Consider the following 20,231-nt stretch of genomic DNA (forward strand, 5'->3'; position numbering starts at 1 on the left):
AGTTGCTACGGAAGAATGCTGAAGATTAGATGGGTAGATCACGTAACTAATGAGGACGTACTAAATATAACTGCGGAGAAGAGAAACTTGACAAGAAGAAGGGATTGGTTGGCAGGACACGTTCTGAAGCATCAAGGGATCACCAATTTAGTACTGAAGGGAAGCGTGTGGGGTAAAAATCGTAGAGGGAGACCAAGAGATGAATACATAAAGCAGATTCAGAGGGATGTAGTTACTCGGAGATGGAGAGGCTTGCACAGAATAGAGTAGCATGGAGAGCTGCATCAAACCAGTCTTCGGACTGAAGACCACAACAACAAAAAGTTTGGATAGCCGTGCTCTTTCATATTTTCCAGTTGTCCTTAACTAAAACTACTGTTTGTGAAACGGCATGACGCGATTCCCTCCCCCTATCGAAGGTTCGAGTCCTCCCATGGGCATGGGTGTATGTCTTGTCCTTAGCGTAAGTTAGTTTAAGTTAGGTTAAGTAGTGTGTAAGCCTAGGGACCGATGAGAGCAGTTTGGTCCCATAGGAACTTACCACTTACGCGATTTACGTTTTAAATCGTACGCTGACGAAAAAAAATCGCAACACCAATCGATACTTAGAGTAATGAAGTATCCGGAATACAATTGTCTAGGTAACACTTGTAAGTGATTAACAAAGGAAGATCACGGGTTAACGGAAGCACGAAATAAACCATTGCAGATGTGAAATTCTGGTACATTAATAACGAGTGTAACTGCCAGAATGTTGAATGAAAGCATGCAGACGTGCTTGCAGTGTGTTGCCCAGGTTTCGGATGTCAGTTTGTAGGACAGAGCTCATTGTCTGTTGCACTTGTTAGTCAATACAGGGGCGATTTTTCTGGTTGTGGATGACGCTGAAGTTGTCGTCCGACGATGTCCCATATGTACTCGATTGGAGACAGATCTGGTGATGGAGCAACATGTTGACTCTATGACTCTCTGTAGACCGTATTGGTTTGCGACAGCGGTATGTGGGCAAGCCTTATCCTATTGGAAAACACAGCCTTTGAAGTTGTTTACGAATGGCAGCACAACAGGTAGAATCACCAGACTGACGTACAAATTTGCAGTCGCGGTGCGTGGGATAAGCGTGGGAGTGGTCCTGCTGTCATATGAAATCGCACTCCATACCATAACTCCAGGTGTAGGTTCACTGTGTGTAGCACGCAGACAGGTTGGTTGCAGGCCCTCAACTGATCTTTTATCCAGCTCACGGCCGTCACTGGCGCAGAGGCAGAACCAGCTTTCATCAGAAAACAACAGACCTCCCCTCTGCCCTACAATGAACTCTCGCTGAAGTCGCAAATGGCGGTTGTTTGAGGTCAGTGGAATGTATACTACGTGGCGTCTGATTCGGATCTGACCTTGAAATAACAGATTTTTAACAGTTCGTTGTGTCACTGTGGTGCCAACTGCTACTCGAATTACTGCTGCAGATGCAGACGATGCGCCAGAGCCAAACGCGGACCACGATGGTATTCGCTCTCGGTAGTGCCATGTGGCCGTCCGGAGCACGGTCTTCTTGCGACCGCACATGTTCGGGCTCCACTGCTGCCAGAACTCTTGTACTGTGGCTAAATTCCTGCCAAGTGTTTCTGCAGTACTGCAGAAGGCACATCCAGGTTCTCGTAGGCCTATTATACGACTTCGTTCAAACTCAGTCTTTGTCGCCTCAAAGGCATTTTTGACTAACATCGACTCACCACGTCCAGTCTCGCGTGTACTTAAAGTGAATCTGATTTGCATCCTCGCAGTGGCGCTACTAACGCCACTCTTATACCACTGACACGCAATTTGAATAGACAACATTTATGAGCTGTAGAAACACGGCTACCAACTTTCGTTCATGTCGCACAACTCCTGCTTCGTGTTGCGGTATTGTTTCCGTCAGCGTCTTTTTTCCTTGGTAGGTGGAGGAGGAGAGGTTGCGGGCAGGTGAGAGCAATTGCCATCGCTGCCCCCCACTGACATCGAATGATGAGCCCGTTAGCCACTACACCGTCAAGTCCGAGTCTTTTCCGCTGTTGTGTTCCTCTTGACGGGTGCCAGAAAGCTGCCAGAAGGGTCTTTCACGGCGCAGCCAAATTAGGGGTATCAGATGGTGAGTGCAGCGGTAAACGGAAGAGTGGAGTACGCCGGAGCGCTGCTTACGGACGGCGCGGCGCGCCGCCAAGTAGCGGGCAGAGGAATTAGCGGTAACGGCCGCCACGGAACAGGCTACAATACAGTACAGTACAGTACGGCTCAGCACAGCGTGTCCCGCCCTGGCCGTTACGGCTGGTTGCGACACACGATTGTCAGGTTGTTGTCGCTACGGGACACCGGGACACGGCCGTCCTATCTGCAGCTCACATTAAGACTGTTTATGAACGCACTTCTCTGCCACAGTGGGTAATTTCCCATAGCGCCGGCTGGCGCAATCGCGCCACGTGCCTTGCTCACTCATTAAACATTTCTGTGGTTTTAGTGGACGGATGAAAACCAAAGCGGATTGGGACAAAGTGGATTGGGACGGAAACGAACGTATAGGATCCTTCAAAACGCGCGCAGATTTTGATAAATCAAATTATGAACTTTATTTTTTAAAAACACATTAAGAAAATACATAAACATGTTCATCACAACTTCCCATTTGAGGCACGGAAAATGATGTCTACTATAAACTCTGAACGTGAATTTTGCCGTGACTGCCTGACGAGCCTCCACTTGCATTCGCCAACGAAACGTCCCCTAAAGGCGGAAGAAATAGCAATGATCAACGACATGAGGATGCAGAAGGTAATGGAGACCATTGCATTAAAGACACGTAACGTGTATCCACAGGACATGTGGCCTGTATTTGAAGAAGTGTCATGGTGATCTCTCCATTGGCAAAAGATTCCGGAATAGTCCCCCATTCGGATCTTCGGGAGGTTACCATGAGAAAAAGATTGAATACTCAACGAAAGGATAACGTTCTACGAGTCGGGGCGTGGAATGTCAGAAGCTTGAACGTGGTAGGGAAACTAGAAAATCTGAAAAGGGAAATGCAAAGGCTCATCTAGATATAGTAGGGGTCAGTGAAGTGAAGTGGAAGGAAGACAAGGATTTCTGGTCAGATGAGTATCGGGTAATATCAACAGCAGCAGAAAATGGTATAACAGGTGTAGGATTCGTTATGAATAGGAAGGTAGGGCAGAGGGTGTGTTACTATGAACAGTTCAGTGACCGGGTTGTTCTAATCAGAATCGACAGCAGACCAACACCGACAACGATAGTTCAGGTATACATGCCGACGTCGCAAGCTGAAGATGAACAGATAGAGAAAGTGTATGAGGATATTGAAAGGGTAATGCAGTATGTAAAGGGGACGAAAATCTAATAGTCATGGGCGACTGGAATGCAGTTGTAGGGGAAGGAATAGAAGAAAAGGTTACAGGAGAATATGGGCTTGGGACAAGGAATGAAAGAGGAGAAAGACTAATTGAGTTCTGTAATAAGTTTCAGCTAGTAATAGCGAATACCCTGTTCAAGAATCACAAGAGGAGGAGGTATACTTGGAAAAGGCCGGGATATACGGGAATATTTCAATTAGATTACATCATGGTCAGACAGAGATTCCGAAATCAGATACTGGATTGTAAGGCGTACCCAGGAGCAGATATAGACTCAGATCACAATATAGTAGTGATGAAGAGTAGGCTGAAGTTCAAGACATTAGTCAGGAAGAATCAATACGCAAAGAAGTGGGATACGGAAGTACTAAGGAATGACGAGATACGTTTGAAGTTCTCTAACGCTATAGATACAGCAATAAGGAATAGCGCAGTAGGCAGTACAGTTGAAGAGGAATGGACATCTCTAAAAAGGGCCATCATAGAAGTTGGGAAGGAAAACATAGGTACAAAGAATGTAGCTGCGAAGAAACCATGGGTAACAGAAGAAATACTTCAGTTAATTGATGAAAGGAGGAAGTACAAACATGTTCCGGGAAAAATCAGGAATACAGAAATACAAGTCGCTGAGGAATGAAATAAATAGGAAGTGCAGGGAAGCTAAGACGAAATGGCTGCAGGAAAAATGTGAAGACATCGAAAAAGATATGATTGTCGGAAGGACAGACTCAGCATACAGGAAAGTCAAAACAACCTTTGGTGACATTAAAAGCAACGGTGGTAACATTAAGAGTGCAACGGGAATTTCACTGTTAAATGCAGAGGAGAGAGCAGATAGGTGGAAAGAATACATTGAAAGCCTCTATGAGGGTGAAGATTTGTCTGATGTGATAGAAGAAGAAACAGGAGTCGATTTAGAAGAGATAGGGGATACAGTATTAGAATCGGAATTTAAAAGAGCTTTGGAGGACTTACGGTCAAATAAGGCAGAAGGGATAGATAACATTCCATCAGAATTTCTAAAATCATTTGGCGAAGTGACAACAAAACAAATATTCACGTTGGTGTGTAGAATATATGAGTCTGGCGACATACCATCTGACTTTCGGAAAAGCATCGTCCACACAATTCCGTAGACGGCAAGAGCTGACAAGTGCGAGAATTATCGCACAATCAGCTTAACAGCTCATGCATCGAAGCTGCTTACAAGAATAATATACAGAAGAATGGAAAAGAAAATTGAGAATGCGCTAGGTGAAGATCAGTTTGGCTTTAGGAAAAGTAAAGGGACGAGAGAGGCAATTCTGTTGTTACGGCTAATGATGGAAGCAAGACCAAAGAAAAATCAGGACACTCTCATAGGATTTGTCGACCTGGAAAAAGCGTTCGACAATATAAAATGGTGCAAGCTGTTCGAGATTCTGAAAAAAGTTGGAGTAAGCTATAGGGAGAGACGGGTCATATACAATATGTACAACAACCAAGAGGGAATAATAAGAGTGGGCGATCAAGAACGAAGTGCTCGTATTAAGAAGGGTGTAAGACAAGGCTGTAGCCTTTCGCCCCTACTCTTCAATCTGTACATCGAGGAAGCAATGATGGAAATAAAAGAAAGGTTCAGGAGTGGAATTAAAATACAAGGTGAAAGGATATCAATGATACGATTCGCTGATGACATTGCTATCCTGAGTGAAAGTGAAGAAGAATTAAATGATCTGCTGAACGGAATGAACAGTCTAATGAGTACACAGTATGGTTTGAGAATAAATCGGAGAAAGACGAGGGTAATGAGAAGTAGTAGAAATGAGAACAGCGAGAAACTTAACATCAGGATTGATGGTCACGAAGTCAATGAAGTTAAGGAATTCTGCTACCTATGCAGTAAAATAACCAAGGAGCAAGGAGGACATCAAAAGCAGACTCGCTATGGCAAAAAAGACATTTCTGGCCAAGCGAAGTGTACTAATATCAAATACCGGCCTTAATTTGAGGAAGAAATTTCTGAGGATGTACGTCTGGAGTACAGCATTGTATGGTAGTGAAACATGGACTGTGGGAAAACCGGAACAGAAGAGAATCGAAGCATTTGAGATGTGGTGCTATAGACGAATGTTGAAAATTAGGTGGACTGATAAGGTAAGGAATGAGGAGGTTCTACGCAGAATCGGAGAGGAAAGGAATATGTGGAAAAGTCTGATAAGGAGAATCGACAGGATGATAGGACATCTGCTAAGACATGAGGGAATGACTTCCATGGTACTAGAGGGAGCTGTAGAGGGCAAAAACTGTAGAGGAAGACAGAGATTGGAATACTTCAAGCAAATAATTGGGGACGTAGGTTGCAAGTGCTACTCTGAGATGGAAAGGTTGGCACAGGAAATGAACTCGTGGCCAGTCGCATCAAAACATTCAGTAGACTGATGACAAAAAAAAAAAAAGAAAAAAAAAGCGTAGCAACAGTAACATCGTCAGCTATGTGTGTTAGTTTTATTTTGTTTTAGTAGATTTCGACCATACAATCCACCATCTTTAGACCCCTCTGCAATATCGCGCTTTCATTGGATATCATCATCACGTCTCTATTTAACGGAGCTCAACCCACCAGGCATCCGCGGAACTTACCGTTTATGGTGCGTCTCGTTGCAGCTCATCAAATCAACTTAATGCGCTGCAATCTAACGCACCATATACTGTAAGTTCCATTGATGCCGGTAGTTTCTGAGCCTTTTATTAGAGACGAGGCGATGACACACGCTAAAAGCGCTATCACCGAAACCGGCTGCAGTTAAAACTAATACATACAGCTGATTGTTGCTATACTGATACTATACAGATACTGTCCTATTATCCACTAAAAGACGGATGTACGAAAAACGTCGAATTTCGTCCTTTAACTCGTGGATGTTTCGAGGTTCATTAACATATATCAATGATTTAAGATAACCGCCGGCCGGTGTGGCCGAGCGGTGCTAGGCGCTTCAGTCTGGAACCGCGCGACCGCTACGGTCGCAGGTTCGAATCCTGCCTCGGACATGGATGTGTGTGTTGTCCTTAGGTTAGTTAGGTTTAAGTAGTTCTAAGTTCTAGGGGACTGATGACCTCAGATGTTAAGTCCCATAGTGCTCAGAGCCATTTGAACCATTTAATATAACCACTAGGAAAAAAATTCGCTAGGGGTTAAGTCACATGACCTGGGTGGGCATTATTCTTAACCATTATGCGAGATGGGACGATCTGGAAGCCGGTCAGGGTGCAATCAGTTGGTCAGCGAAAGTGCGACAGGATGCAGCACAACAAACCGTCGCTCTCTCTGGATGCATTTCCCTCTCTTGAAGGATGCAAGGAACTTCCGCCGCTCAGATTCGGCAGTTCTGTTGGTCCACAAATCCCATTTAAGTGGAACATTGCCTAATCACCAAAGATAATGATATTCGCAAAACGGTCGTCTTCTTAGGGCCAGTCCACAAAATGTCGCCTTTTATGATGATCTGTTACGTTCGACTGCTGCGTTAGCTGAATTCTCTAAGGGTACTAATGAAAATGCTACCGGCGAATTCGCCGTACTAAAGAATATCCTATGCCCAAATCTTGTGAATGGCGAAAAACCGACTTGCTGTGCTTAGACTAACAGCAACACTGTCGCGAAACTCTGCAATGTTTTTCACATACACCCAGAAAGAGGGCGCACAGAACACTTGAATGTTCATTGCACAAGCTGAGATCTCTTGATCCATACCGTGGTTCATTGTACCTTAGAACAGCATGAGGACGTCTCCCAGTTGTTGCACAACTTCCTCCGTTCTGATAAAAATATTTTCACTATTAGCACACGGTGCACTGTAGTACACTGCTCCGTAGATTGACACGGAGTGAAGAAATGTGAGAAATTCACACTGAAGCTCCAATCGGTATGATTTGGAAACAATTAATACACGCCAGTGTGATCAACCGCAGTTGCTGAAGAACCCTGTACGAAAGAAGATAATGAAATTTCATTTTATCCTTGTTGGATCTTGTGAACTCCGCGGCCGTTAATGACAGTTGGCGAATGACAAAACCAGCCACAAGTACTGTTTAAATGTATTATTTTAGTGCTTTATCCGGTATCGGGCTACCATGCCCGTCTTCAGATGGCTCATATTTTTCGTTGAAGAGATGATTTGATCAACAGCACGTCGTCTGCTCCACACTGCACAACAATATTTGAGTATTTAGCCACTATATTTGAGTACTTAGCCAATTTATCAGTTGTTTCTTTAAAAAAAATACGGAAAAGTCGCTTGCGTGAGCCCCCGCCTCCCCCCCCCCCCACACCCACACCCACACACACACACACACACACACACAGCCTCACGTAGTGGCTGCGCGGTTTGAAGCGCCTCGTCACGGATTGCGCGGCTCCTCCCGCGGGGGTTCGAGTCTTCCGTCGGGCATGGGTGTGTGTGTGTGTTTTACTCAGCATAAGTTAGTTTGAGTAGTGTGTAAGTCTAGGCACCGGTGACCTCAGCAGTTTGCTCCCTTAGGAATTCACACACATTTGAACATTTTTAACACATTATCGATTGGTTTTATTGTAGTCTATGTGGTTTTGAAGCTCGATGTATATGCTCTTCAGTTCCACCATAGCACACATATTGTAAAGAAATCACTGTGTCACACTTCATAGTATTCTTGAAATGCGTGTTTAGCATCGCACGTGTATTATACACTTCAAGTTTTTCTTTACAATCTAAAGATTATCATTAAACAAAGATACCACTCATTCAATATTGACCAAGGATGTAAACAGAGCAAAGATGATGTGTGCGAAATGCAACATGCAACATGTTAATAAGAAAAATGTTTCACCTTAACTGTAAACTTATTACTAAAAAAAAAAAAAAGCAGGATTTTTTTCCTTGTCAGTGCAGATTACTTCAAAGCCAACTGACTGCAAGTTATAAAGTAGAGATAAATGTTCATAAATTTATACACACACATCAAAAAAAGTTTTTCATCTCCTCGGTTCCGAGAGTTCCGGAACCTGTACAGAAAACTGGAATAGAGATCAACATTTCCGCCCTTTTTATTGCTTATGAAAACCACACATTGCATGTTGTACCACCATACAGCGAGACCTTCAGAGGTGGTGGTCCAGATTGCTGTACACACCGGTACCTCTAATACCCAGTGGCACGTCCTTTTGCATTGAGTCATGCCTGTATTCCTGATGGCATAATATCCACAAGTTCATCAAGGCAATGTTGGTCCAGATTGTCCCACTTCTCAACGGCGAGTCGGAGTAGATCCCTCAGAGTGGTTTGTGGGTCACGTCGTCCATAAACAGCCCTTTTCAATCCATCCCAGGCATGTTCGATAGGGTTCATGTCTGAAAAACATCCTGGCCACTCTAGGCGAGCGATGTTATCCTGAAGGAAACCATTCACAAGATGTGCACAATGGGGGTGCGAATTGTCGTCCATGAAGACGAATACCTCGCCAATATGCTGCCGATATGGTTTCACTATCGGTCGGAGGATGGCATTCACGTATCGTACAGCCGTTTTACGGCTGTACGATACGTGCAGCCGTTTTACGGGGCCTTCCATGACAACCAGCGGCGTACATTGGCCCCACATAATGCCACCCCAAAACATCAGGGAACCTACACCTTGCTGCACTCGCTGGACAGTGTGTCTAAGGCATTCAGCCTGACCGGGTTGCCTCCAAACACGTCTCCGACGATTTTCTGGTTGAAAACATGTGCGACACTCATCGGTGAAGAGAACGTGATGCCAATCCTAAGCGGTCCATTCGGCATGTTGTTGGGCCCATCTGTACCGCCAGCCATAATCCGTAGGTAGCGATCATCCACTGCAGTAGCAGCCCTTGGGTGCCTGAGCGAGGCATGTCATCGACAGTTCCTGTCTCTCTTTATCTCCTTCATGCCAGAACAACATCGCTTTGGTTCACTACGAGACGCCTGGACACTTCCCTTGTTGAGAGCCCTTCCTGGTACAAAATAACAATGCGGACGCGATCGAACCGCAGTATTGCCCGCCTAGGCATGGTTAAACTACAGACAACACGAACCGTATACCTCCTTCCTGGTGGAATGACTGGAACTGATAGGCTGTCGGACCCCACCGTCTAACAGGCGCCGCTCATGCATGGCTGTTTGCATCTTTGGGCGGGTTTAGTGACAACTGTGAACATTCAAAGGAACTGTGTCTGTGATACAATATCCTCAGTCGACGTCTATCTTCAGGAGTTTTGGGAAACGGGGTGATGCGGAACTTTGCAGGAAATCCAAAATTAAAAAGTTGGAGAGTGGGATGAGAGAAACACATTTGTACATCGCGGTAGTTTATATTTATACAACTATACAGGGTGTTACAAAAAGGTACGGACAACTTTCAGGAAACGTTCCTCACACACAGAGAAAGAAAATATGTTATGTGGACATGTGTCCGGAAACGCTTACTTTCCGTGTTAGAGCTCATTTTATTACATCTCTTCAAATCACATTAATCATGGAATGGAAACACACAGCAACAGAACGTACCAGCGTGACTTCAAACACTTTGTTACAGGAAATATTCAAAATGTACTCCGTTAGCGAGGATACATGCATCCACCCTCTGTCGCATGGAATCCCTGATGCGCTGATGCAGCCCTGGAGAATGGCGTATTGTATCACAGCCGTCCACAATACGAGCACGAAGAGTCTCTACATTTGGTACTGGGGTTGCATAGACAAGAGCTTTCAAATGCCTCCATAAATGAAAGTCAAGAGGGTTGAGGTCAGGAGAGCGTGGAGGCCATGGAATTGGTCCGCCTCTACCAATCCATCGGTCACGGAATCTGTTGTTGAGAAGCGTACGAACACTTCGACTGAAATGTGCAGGAGCTCCATCGTGCATGAACCACGTGTTGTGTCGTACTTGTAAAGGCACATGTTCTAGCAGCACAGGTAGAGTATCCCGTATGAAATCATGATAACGTGCTCCATTGGGCGTAGGTGGAAGAGCATGGGGCCCAATCAAGACATCACCAACAATGCCTGCCCAAACGTTCACAGAAAATCTGTGTTGATGACGTGATTGCACAATTGCGTGCGGATTCTCGTCAGCCCACACATGTTGATTGTGAAAATTTACAATTTGATCACGTTGGAATGAAGCCTCATCCGTAAAGAGAACATTTGCACTGAAATGAGGATTGACACATTGTTGGATGAACCATTCGCAGAAGTGTACCCGTGGAGGCCAATCAGCTACTGATAGTGCCTGCACACGCTGTACATGGTACGGAAACAACTGGTTCTCCCGTAGCACTCTCGATACAGTGACGTGGTCAACGTTACCTTGTACAGCAGCAACTTCTCTGACGCTGACATTAGGGTTATCGTCAACTGCACGACGAATTGCCTTGTCCATTGCAGGTGTCCTCGTCGTTCTAGGTCTTCCCCAGTCGCGAGTCACAGGCTGGAATGTTCCGTGATCCCTAAGACGCCGATAAATTGCTTCGAACGTCTTCCTGTCGGGACAGCTTCGTCCTGGAAATCTGTCTCGATACAAACGTACCGCGCCACGGCTATTGCCCCGTGCTAATCCATACATCAAATGGGCATCTGCCAACTCCGCATTTGTAAACATTGCACTGACTGCAAAACCACGTTCGTGATGAGCACTAACCTGTTGATGCTACGTACTGATGTGCTTGATGCTAGTACTGTAGAGCAATGAGTTGCATGTCAACACAAGCACCGAAGTCAACATTACCTTCCTTCAATTGGGCCAACTGGCGGTGAATCGAGGAAGTACAGTACATACTGACGAAACTAAAATGAGCTCTAACATGGAAATTAAGCGTTTCCGGACACATGTCCACATAACATCTTTTCTTTATTTGTGTGTGAGGAATGTTTCCTGAAAGTTTGGCCGTACCTTTTTGTAACACTCTGTATACTGATAGGTATATAAAACTGCAGTGGTGTGACTGTTAGGAGTGCAATTTGTGTTTGATTTCTGTGAACAGCTCATGGAAATGTTTATTTTCTAGCTTCATCTGCTTTTGATCAAAACATATATGTAACGAAAAATATGAATCACCTGAAGATGGGCATGGTAGACCATAAACGGTTATCACACTACAACAAAACATTTAAAAAGTATTTGCGGCTCGTTGCATGATTCACCAACTAATGAAATTTTATTTTCACATAATTACAGGTGGTTTTCTGTGTGAAATATTTTGAAACATGGTGCTACACTGACAGGAAAATGGTTGAAATGGCTCTGAGCACTGTGGGACTTAACTGCAGTGGTCATTAGTCCCCTAGAACTTAGAACTACTTAAACCTAACTAACCTAAGGACATCACACACATCCATGCCCGAGGCAGGATTCGAACCTGCGACCGTAGCGGTCGCGCGGTTCCAGACTGTAGCGCCTAGAACCGCTCGGCCACTCCGGCCGGCTACACTGACAGGAACCTCATTGAATACACGAACAAGATGACTCCTTCTGTAGGCTTATTCTCATGCATATACCACGCCTAGTTGTTCCTCGATTGAAAATTTTGAAAAATGCGCTACTGTAAGACTTGTCGCATTTGGTGTTCGAGGTGTGAGTTCAATTAATGACCCATGTTGTCGAGAGGATACAACCAACAGTTCCACAGACACTAATCATGAATTCTAATCTTCTTTTTTTGCCACAGTATTTTTTATACAGGACGTAAAACTTGCGACCTCTAGTTAATGGCGAAGATATTTCTGATGTATATGTATTTTTTTCCAGTCTGTTCGTGATTGCTTTGTAAGTAGAAATCGCTTCCATCCACACCTCCCGTAGTCTTGTTATAATCTGTGCCACTAGGCCTTTGGACGATGCCATTCTTCGAATTTATTACTTGAAATGTACGTCATGGAATGGGTTGACGATCATGACGTCTCTCTTGTCCTTGCATTCTATTAACGTCGTTGTAAGCAGTCAAGTTTTCGTCCTTCTGCAATTTTTTTTGACTTTTATTATTTTCAGAAAGGCACGTAACTCCTCTCAGCTTCGCCACATTGTGCCGACAGCGTCGGTCTTCTTACTAGTTAGTTTGTCCATCAACCCTGGGCTAGCGCACCAGTTGTCGAGGTATTTCAGTAACACTATCCGAGCAAGTAGTGAATAAGCTCTAAAAGAGTCTGTTTCTCGTCAGGATCATGACTGTCACAATTGGTGTCCTTATACTAATATAAACATTGAAAAACGGTAGAGTAATGGAGAATTATCTTGGCCGACGAGAAGAACTATCTAGCAGAGCAAGCATTAACTAACACCATTAAAACACCAACCGGCCTGAAAGTCGTCACTCCCATCTGCTACAAGCAATAGAATGCTGCTGACGGGTGTAACTCACTGACAACGAGCGGGCCAAGGGAGGATGTAACTCTCCGTCATGCCCACTTAAAAGGTTGAACCCGTTGTATACGAGCGACATTCTGGTCAAAACCGGCTACTCTACTTGTGGTGGCTGTACGTCGTACCAGCATGTAAACTAGCCGCCAGTCCACCTCTAGATGTGCGGTCAGCGCTGCAGATTGCTAAGCAAAGGGGCCCGGGTTCGATTCCTGGACTGGTCTGAGATTTTTCTCCGCTCGGGGACAGGGTGCTGTGTTGTCCTTACTTTCATATCGTCGTAATTGACACTACTATTAAGACGGCTAAATGGGCACTGCCCAAAAGCCAATAAAGTGGGAAAAAAACTATCCACTAACCACGCCAATAATGAGTCGGTGTCGTGAGTGATGAATTGATTATGTAGGGTTGTACAATTCTGAGTATGCTGAAGACTGCACATCCGCGGAGACAGGGACCATCGGCATCGTAGCTAACATTGGAAGTTAACCAATTCCCGCCTCGTTCGGTTAGGATATAGTAATGGATTTTGTGCTTTCGCGGTTAATCTTAATTTTATTCTTCGCTTTGTGCTCATGACACATTACAAAGGTTCTGTATGTTTTATAACAGTGTTCTGCTACAAGAATGTCGATTTTGAAACTTCATGGCGAATTAAAACTATGCTGCATGGGTACTCGAACCTGGTGAGGCGTGCCTTTTCAGCACACACTCCGCTTCAGAGTGAAAATGAAGCTTTTTGACTATCTGGGTGCGGATAATCCAATTTCTGGTTTATCCGGCCACAGTTCGGCGATTTTTGAAAAAAAAAGGAAACAAAAAAGCCTGAAGTGCTCTGTTCTAACCTACACGAATGTTTGCTACATGGTGTCTGTTCTTTCGGACAAATCCAAAAGGTCAGACACCATTATGATCCTGCGGCCACTAGGAATCAAGATACAAAGGAATTAATGGCATTAGGTGCCTGTGGGCACTGATTTAAATCAACGGGGAAAGCTGAAAATTTGTGCCAGACTAGGTTTGGAACCCGGGAGCCTTGCTTACTATGGAGATGAACTGACCACTGCACCACCCAGGCACAGCAGTACAACTCTGTGTCAGACCCAAATTCTCAGTTCACTCACAGCTATTGATGTGCCCCTTGCCCATTGTAATCCTTACTCGCAGCATTTCACCGATGCCCGAAAGAGTTCGAACATGGTGTGCATCCGCACTGAACTGATCAACTGGTTGCCCTCGTCTTATATTTGCGTCTAGTAAGCAGCAGACCCAGGTTGAATATCAGTCTGGCAAGATTTTCAACTTTCCCCATTGATTTAAATCTATGCTCACTGGCAGCTAATGCCATTAATTCCTTTGTGTCTTGAATATTTGTGTTTAGAAAACAAATTTCTGGTTCTGAAGAAGTAGATGATGAAATTATCTGGGAAGTGATTAAACAGCGATGCCTAGGAAATGCGATTTGTGCAGCTAAAAGACGTGGTTGTAGGGAACAAAATGTTTTCTGCATATCAAGAGAGCGAAGATAATGCTATCGTGGAACTCGTTATCATCTACACAAAGGCTTTTGGAGTGGGTTTATCTGTTGATAGAGTGCGCAGGGCAAAATTCGTTTGACTATACCGTTGTTTTCACTCTTCGGAAAACCTAACCGAATCAGGTGGAAAGTGAACGGAAAACATAAACAGAAGAAAAGGGAAAATTATCTTCCGAAAGTTAACTGAAAACAAGCGATACAAAATCTAGTCGTTTGTTTTAAGAGCAATTTTGTAAATAAAGTGTTTTCGGCGAGTAACATAAGTAATGCAGTAAGCTTTCAAAAGTGACGTGTAGCATGTTTTGAAACAGTACAGGGCAGTTACCGCAAGACGTGTATTTTAGATTATCTGTGTTATCTACACTTCACAGCGCAGTCAGGAGCTTGCTGTATATGCAAAATGTTATGTAGGTTTTACAACGCCTGAACTAAGAAAGAAGCCTACACTGCGTACAAATACACTGGTGCCCAAAATTAAAGCAACAAACTGCTGTTTCCCCCTCCTGTGTCAAATTCACGACATAATCATACAAACTGTCAACAGATGTAGTTACGATCGTGCTCTGTACGGAAGATGGCGTTTCGATCAACGGACAACCATACCAGCAATGACGTCAAGGCACCTATCAAGCGGAGTAGGGTAGTCCCACAGTCACAGACGGTGCAGTATGGCACAGAGAAGCAGTGTGCGATTTGCAGGGTGGGATGGGGGGGGGGAGGATTTCCCCACTTCTGCATCAGACCATCCACTCCTCTGGTTTTAGTTTATGCATCCCAACCTGGGATGTTTATTTCCCACGCACTGGAGTAAAACTTTACATATAATTTAAATTTGTGGAGCCGAACACTGAAAGTTTACTATTAATACTATTAATATGTTTGCTTATTAATTTTGAAAAAGTGTTATGTAGTAGGTAAGCATTTCAAAACATTTAGAACTAAACGACAAGACGACGCTCGCCACATTTCCGTAGCATGCCACAATGTTACAAGACGTCGCCCCAGCGTAAACGAGGCTTTAGAGCCAGGTCTGCATTGTATGGTGGATGTGATGTGTTGCGTACGAAACTAAAGCCTGCAATCAGATCCAAACGTCGTGGAAAACTTTGAAGAGGTGTCATCCTGCAGCAAGATAACGCTCGCCCGCATTCTGTCAAACGGACAGCCGACGCAATAAAGGAGTTGAGATTCGAGGTGCTGGAACATCCACCATACAGTCCAGACCTGGCTCCAAGCGATTTTCACATGTTTGGACCCTTAACGGAAGCACTACAGGGAAGAAGATTTGAAAGTGATGAAGACGTCATTGCTGTGGTGCAAAATTGTTTACAGATGCAACCGATAAACGTATTTTCTGATGAAATAAAAAAACTCGTAAAACGTCGGGAACTGCATTGAAGTCCAGGGAGGTTACGTAGGAAAATAACGCATGTTTCAGTTTTCTATCATCAGAATAAGTACAGCTTTTCACAAATGTGCCTTTGCTTTTTGAATTCCCCTCGTATACCTGTATGTAGATGATTTTGTAAATAAGCTTTACCTATAACGTACTTTTAAAGATATAACAAGGGATGGCTTTTCTGATAGTGCATACGCGTCAATAGTGAGTTTCGGCATTAACATCTATTTATAAATAACTGTTTAACCACGGGTAACGCCACGGTCCAAGTTAGTAACATATATAATTATACTAACCCCATAAGACATCCCCCCCCCCCACTGGTAAAAGCACAAATCGCACACTACAAAGAAGACGCCTACAGACTCTCTGCTGTGGAAGGCCACAGGAAGAATGGAAGTAGGAGAGTCGAACTGATGTGGCCCGATGGCTTAATGTGAATCGTTCTGTTGTTTATCTGATGAGGCGACAGTTTATAGATGACGAAACTGTATCCGGAGACCAGGATAGTGCCGACCACATGTGACATCAGAAAGAGTGGACCGTTATTGGCTGCAGATGCCGCACTGCATCTGCAGTCTGACCTCGCAGCATCCCCTGGACGTCTTGTGTCGAGGCAAACTGTGCAGAGAAGGCCTCAGCAGAGAGGCTATTATTGTTGGAGACCAGCTGTCTACCTCCGGCGGGTCTTCACAAAAGAGAACGTCTAGAGTGGAGTTGTCAACGTGCCACCTGGACGGTTGAATGGTGGGCAACTGTTCTTTTCACAGAAGAGCCCCAATTGGGTCTGGAGGGCGAATCTCGACGGATTCGCATCTGGAGGGCACGTGGACACGACTTCAGGACTGACACAGTGTGGAAAGAGACCGATATCGACGAGAATCCTTAATGGTGTGGACAGGGATTATGTTGACCACTCCTAACATCTCTTCATGAAATTTTACAGGTGAACGAGCAAGATTTAACTGCTGTCAGGTGACGTGAGGAGATCTTGGGATCCCATGCGCGGTTGTTGCGAGGCGCTGTGGGCCTAGACACAGTATTGGTGGACAATAATGTTCGACCTCATAGAGCATGCGTCATTGATGTTTCTTTGGACATGGAAGATAAGGCACGCATGGCGTAGTCTGCTTGCTCTCCCGATTTGAATCCCATAAAACATGTCTGGGATGCACGAGGGAGACGGGTTGCATCACGTCAGCATCCACAAACCAGCTCTGCAGGAAGAGTGGGCGTTATGAGGCGGACATCATTCGCAGAATATCCCGTCGTTGTTAGACCTGTATTGGTGCCAGAGGCGGTCACACATCATACTGAGGACATTAACCAGTTTTCAGAATGTCTGCGCAAATCCGCTAAGTTGGAAAATAACAAACAAAACAAAAAAAAACAAAAAACAAAACCAACGAAGAACATTTTTGTGTACCGTTATTCATGTTGCAGTTGATCACGTTCTGTATTCTTTACATTGTTGCTACTTTAACAATCACCTGTTTGTACTGTTTTGTGGCAATATAAACGCAACCTTGCAAAATTTCCGTTTGTTGCTTTAATTATGGACATCAGTGTAGGAATGTAAACAGACGAAAAATTCTTAATTAAAATATTTCAACAGTGAAAAAATCAGCTCAGTTGAAGAAAAAATGTGGGTTTGGATGTTATTTAGGACTAAGAAAGATCAAGACACAAAGGATAAAGTATAATGACTTCTAAATATTGTTGCGTGTGTTTATATGTGTATACAATGCCTGAGGAAAAAGTAAAGCAGTCAGAAGGGGAAGAGAAAATGAACTGAAACCTCGAAGGTTGAGGGCGTACGGGATGTTATTTAAGCAGTTATAAAATCCAGTCTATTTACAAAGAAGTTGGCAGTCTCAACCCACTTATCACTAGGACGGTGAACCCTCTCTGGCCTGGATGAACGCGCCGATTCGATTGGGAATGGTGTCAGGATGCTGTTGCATCCTCTCCCGAGGTAATCTGGCCCACAACTGCTGTAACGGATCCTTTATGTCCTGAGTACTGACACTGGGGCGGAGAAAACGGCCGAGCTGGTTTCTCACACGACGCGCAAGTCGCCGAAGTGGCGTCAAATCAAAAGACTTGCACCCGGCGAACGGTTTACCCGACGGGAGGCCCTAGTCACACGACGTTTACTATGGTGTACAGAGCATCAGTGCCAAATCCACCTGATGGCTAGTAAGCTTCCATGCTGCGGATGAATAGTGGGGCTAGGATACTGCAGCATGACAGAAATTGGAACAGCAGGCTGTGCCTATATATTCGGGTCAACCATCTTGGACATATATCTTGGATTCTGACGTCATCAGAAATCTGACAACCCTTTAGGTTGTTCCAGTATTCTCTGATCTTGTTATCTTGGATTTGACAAGTGAAGTTTTTGGATTCTCTGCTCAGCACAAGTGGTCTGTGATGGCAGAGGAGTGAGTTAAGGTCTGCTATCTTGGATTATGACATCAGAGAGCTGTGCTAACGTCTGCTATCTTGGATTTTAAACTTAGTGGCCGTCTTGTAATTTTACAAGTATCCCACTTCCACTGTGAAGTCGGGACAAACGCCTTAGGAAATGAGAGAACTGACTGATGGGGGCAGGAAAAGAATATGCACGACAACAGGCTGCTGTTGGATAAAGCTGCAAGAATCTGTGCCAGAAAATTTACCTCTTAGACCTTTCTTGTCCATATGTGGACCGCAACGGTCGAAGGTTCGAATCCTGCATCGGGCATGGATGTGTGTGATGTCCTTAGGTTAGTTAGGTTTAAGTAGTCCTAAGTCTAGGGGACTTATGACCTAAGATGTTGAGTCCCATAGTGCTCAGAGCCATTTTTTTTTTTAAACTGGAAGAATCACCCCTCCATCCGTTTAGCCATATACACCAAAGTATACCAGACAGTGTCCACCTGCCTAGGTGGGTGGTAATGTGCTTGCTTACGGTGTAAGTAGGCCTGGGTTCAATTCCTGGCTGGTTTGGAGGTTTTTCTCTGCTTGTGGACTGGGCGTTGTGTTGTCTTCATCATCATTTCATACTCATCACTGTCGAGCAAGTCGCCCAATGTGGCGTCGACTGAAATAAGATGTGCACTTGGCAGCCAAACTTCCCCAGACGGGGCCTTCCGGCCAATGATGCCATACGCTCTTTTCCATTTTTTACCTGACAGCGTCCTACACCGATGCAATTAGGTTATCTACATGTTTCCAGCACATCAATCGTAGTGAAGAATTTACGATCAAAACTGGCCACCTTTTCCTATGTGGATGGGCATCACAGAGTATTCTCGCATTCGTAGGATAAAATCGCAACACGGTCGCCAGTTAAACCTGCGACTGACTCGAGCTATGAGGGTACTACTCCATTACATTCCACATCATGTGGAGGAACAGGGCGAGCGTTGTCCTTAACTGCTCCTCAGCGAAGACTGTTCCACATCAATATTACTCACTGCACCCACCGAAAGCACAAGATCTCTCCAGATACGTGCATGTCGAGAAGAGTAGCACCTCTCATTGGTGTATAGTAGACATGAGAGTGTTATGGCAAAATAACAGACAGTTAAGAAGAAATGTGTGGTTTATATATGATGGAGCCCAAGGAAGATGTAGTTTGAAACATTTCATGTAAATCAACTGTGCTATCAATTTTGAAGTATTATTTCACTCTATGGAGTCAGTACCAGGAAGGTACCAACATGAGAGAAATGATCATAGAGTATAAACACGTACTCCTGTGGCTACATAGCTGTACATCTAAAAATGCTATATTGTTAAAGTCATATGATTTCTGAGGTGTTAGTTATGTGGAGTGCAATGGTCTCAGCACTCTCATGCAGGACATATTTGTCCAACATCAGACATACAACCACCCTGCAAGTTTCCTACCCCAACCATTATGATGTCAAACTTTAAAATGGTAAAACTACTCCATTCCACACGATTTTGGTGTCATAGGTAAGCATCGCCGGTGTATGTCCACCACTCGACCTGCTTATAAACTAACTAGAACAAAGTCAGCAGACTGCTGTTCTGTCTCTTAGGAAATTAATGGATTGTATCCATCTTTTGAAGTCAGTAATGTACGTACCCTCAAACAAATTCCCTGTGACAGTCATGCTTATTATTAGTAGCAGTATCAGTTTTGATGGATGTGGCTGTGTCTCACTAGGAAACAGAGTGAAGAAAAATCGACATAAATATTTTCAGTATCTGATACATTGAGGTACCACTCACGCCCTGCTGCATGAAAATGCACGTGAAAAAGTAGCAACTTCTTACGAGGGAGTAAGCATCACGATCTGTAGCCAAAGGAGATGTAACAGTCTTACTGCTATTGGCAGTACCATCACCACGGAGCTGGTAGCGTTCCTCCTGAACAAAGAAGTCCTGGTCTGATGGTAGACAGGTTTGCTCCTCGAGCACACCCCTTCACGCTATTTCACGACAATTAGAGCAGTGAAGCATTTTCCATCAGTTTCGGTAGTGTG

This window comes from Schistocerca nitens, chromosome 1, assembly GCF_023898315.1.
Source record: "Schistocerca nitens isolate TAMUIC-IGC-003100 chromosome 1, iqSchNite1.1, whole genome shotgun sequence".
NCBI classification, from domain to species: Eukaryota; Metazoa; Arthropoda; class Insecta; order Orthoptera; family Acrididae; genus Schistocerca; species Schistocerca nitens.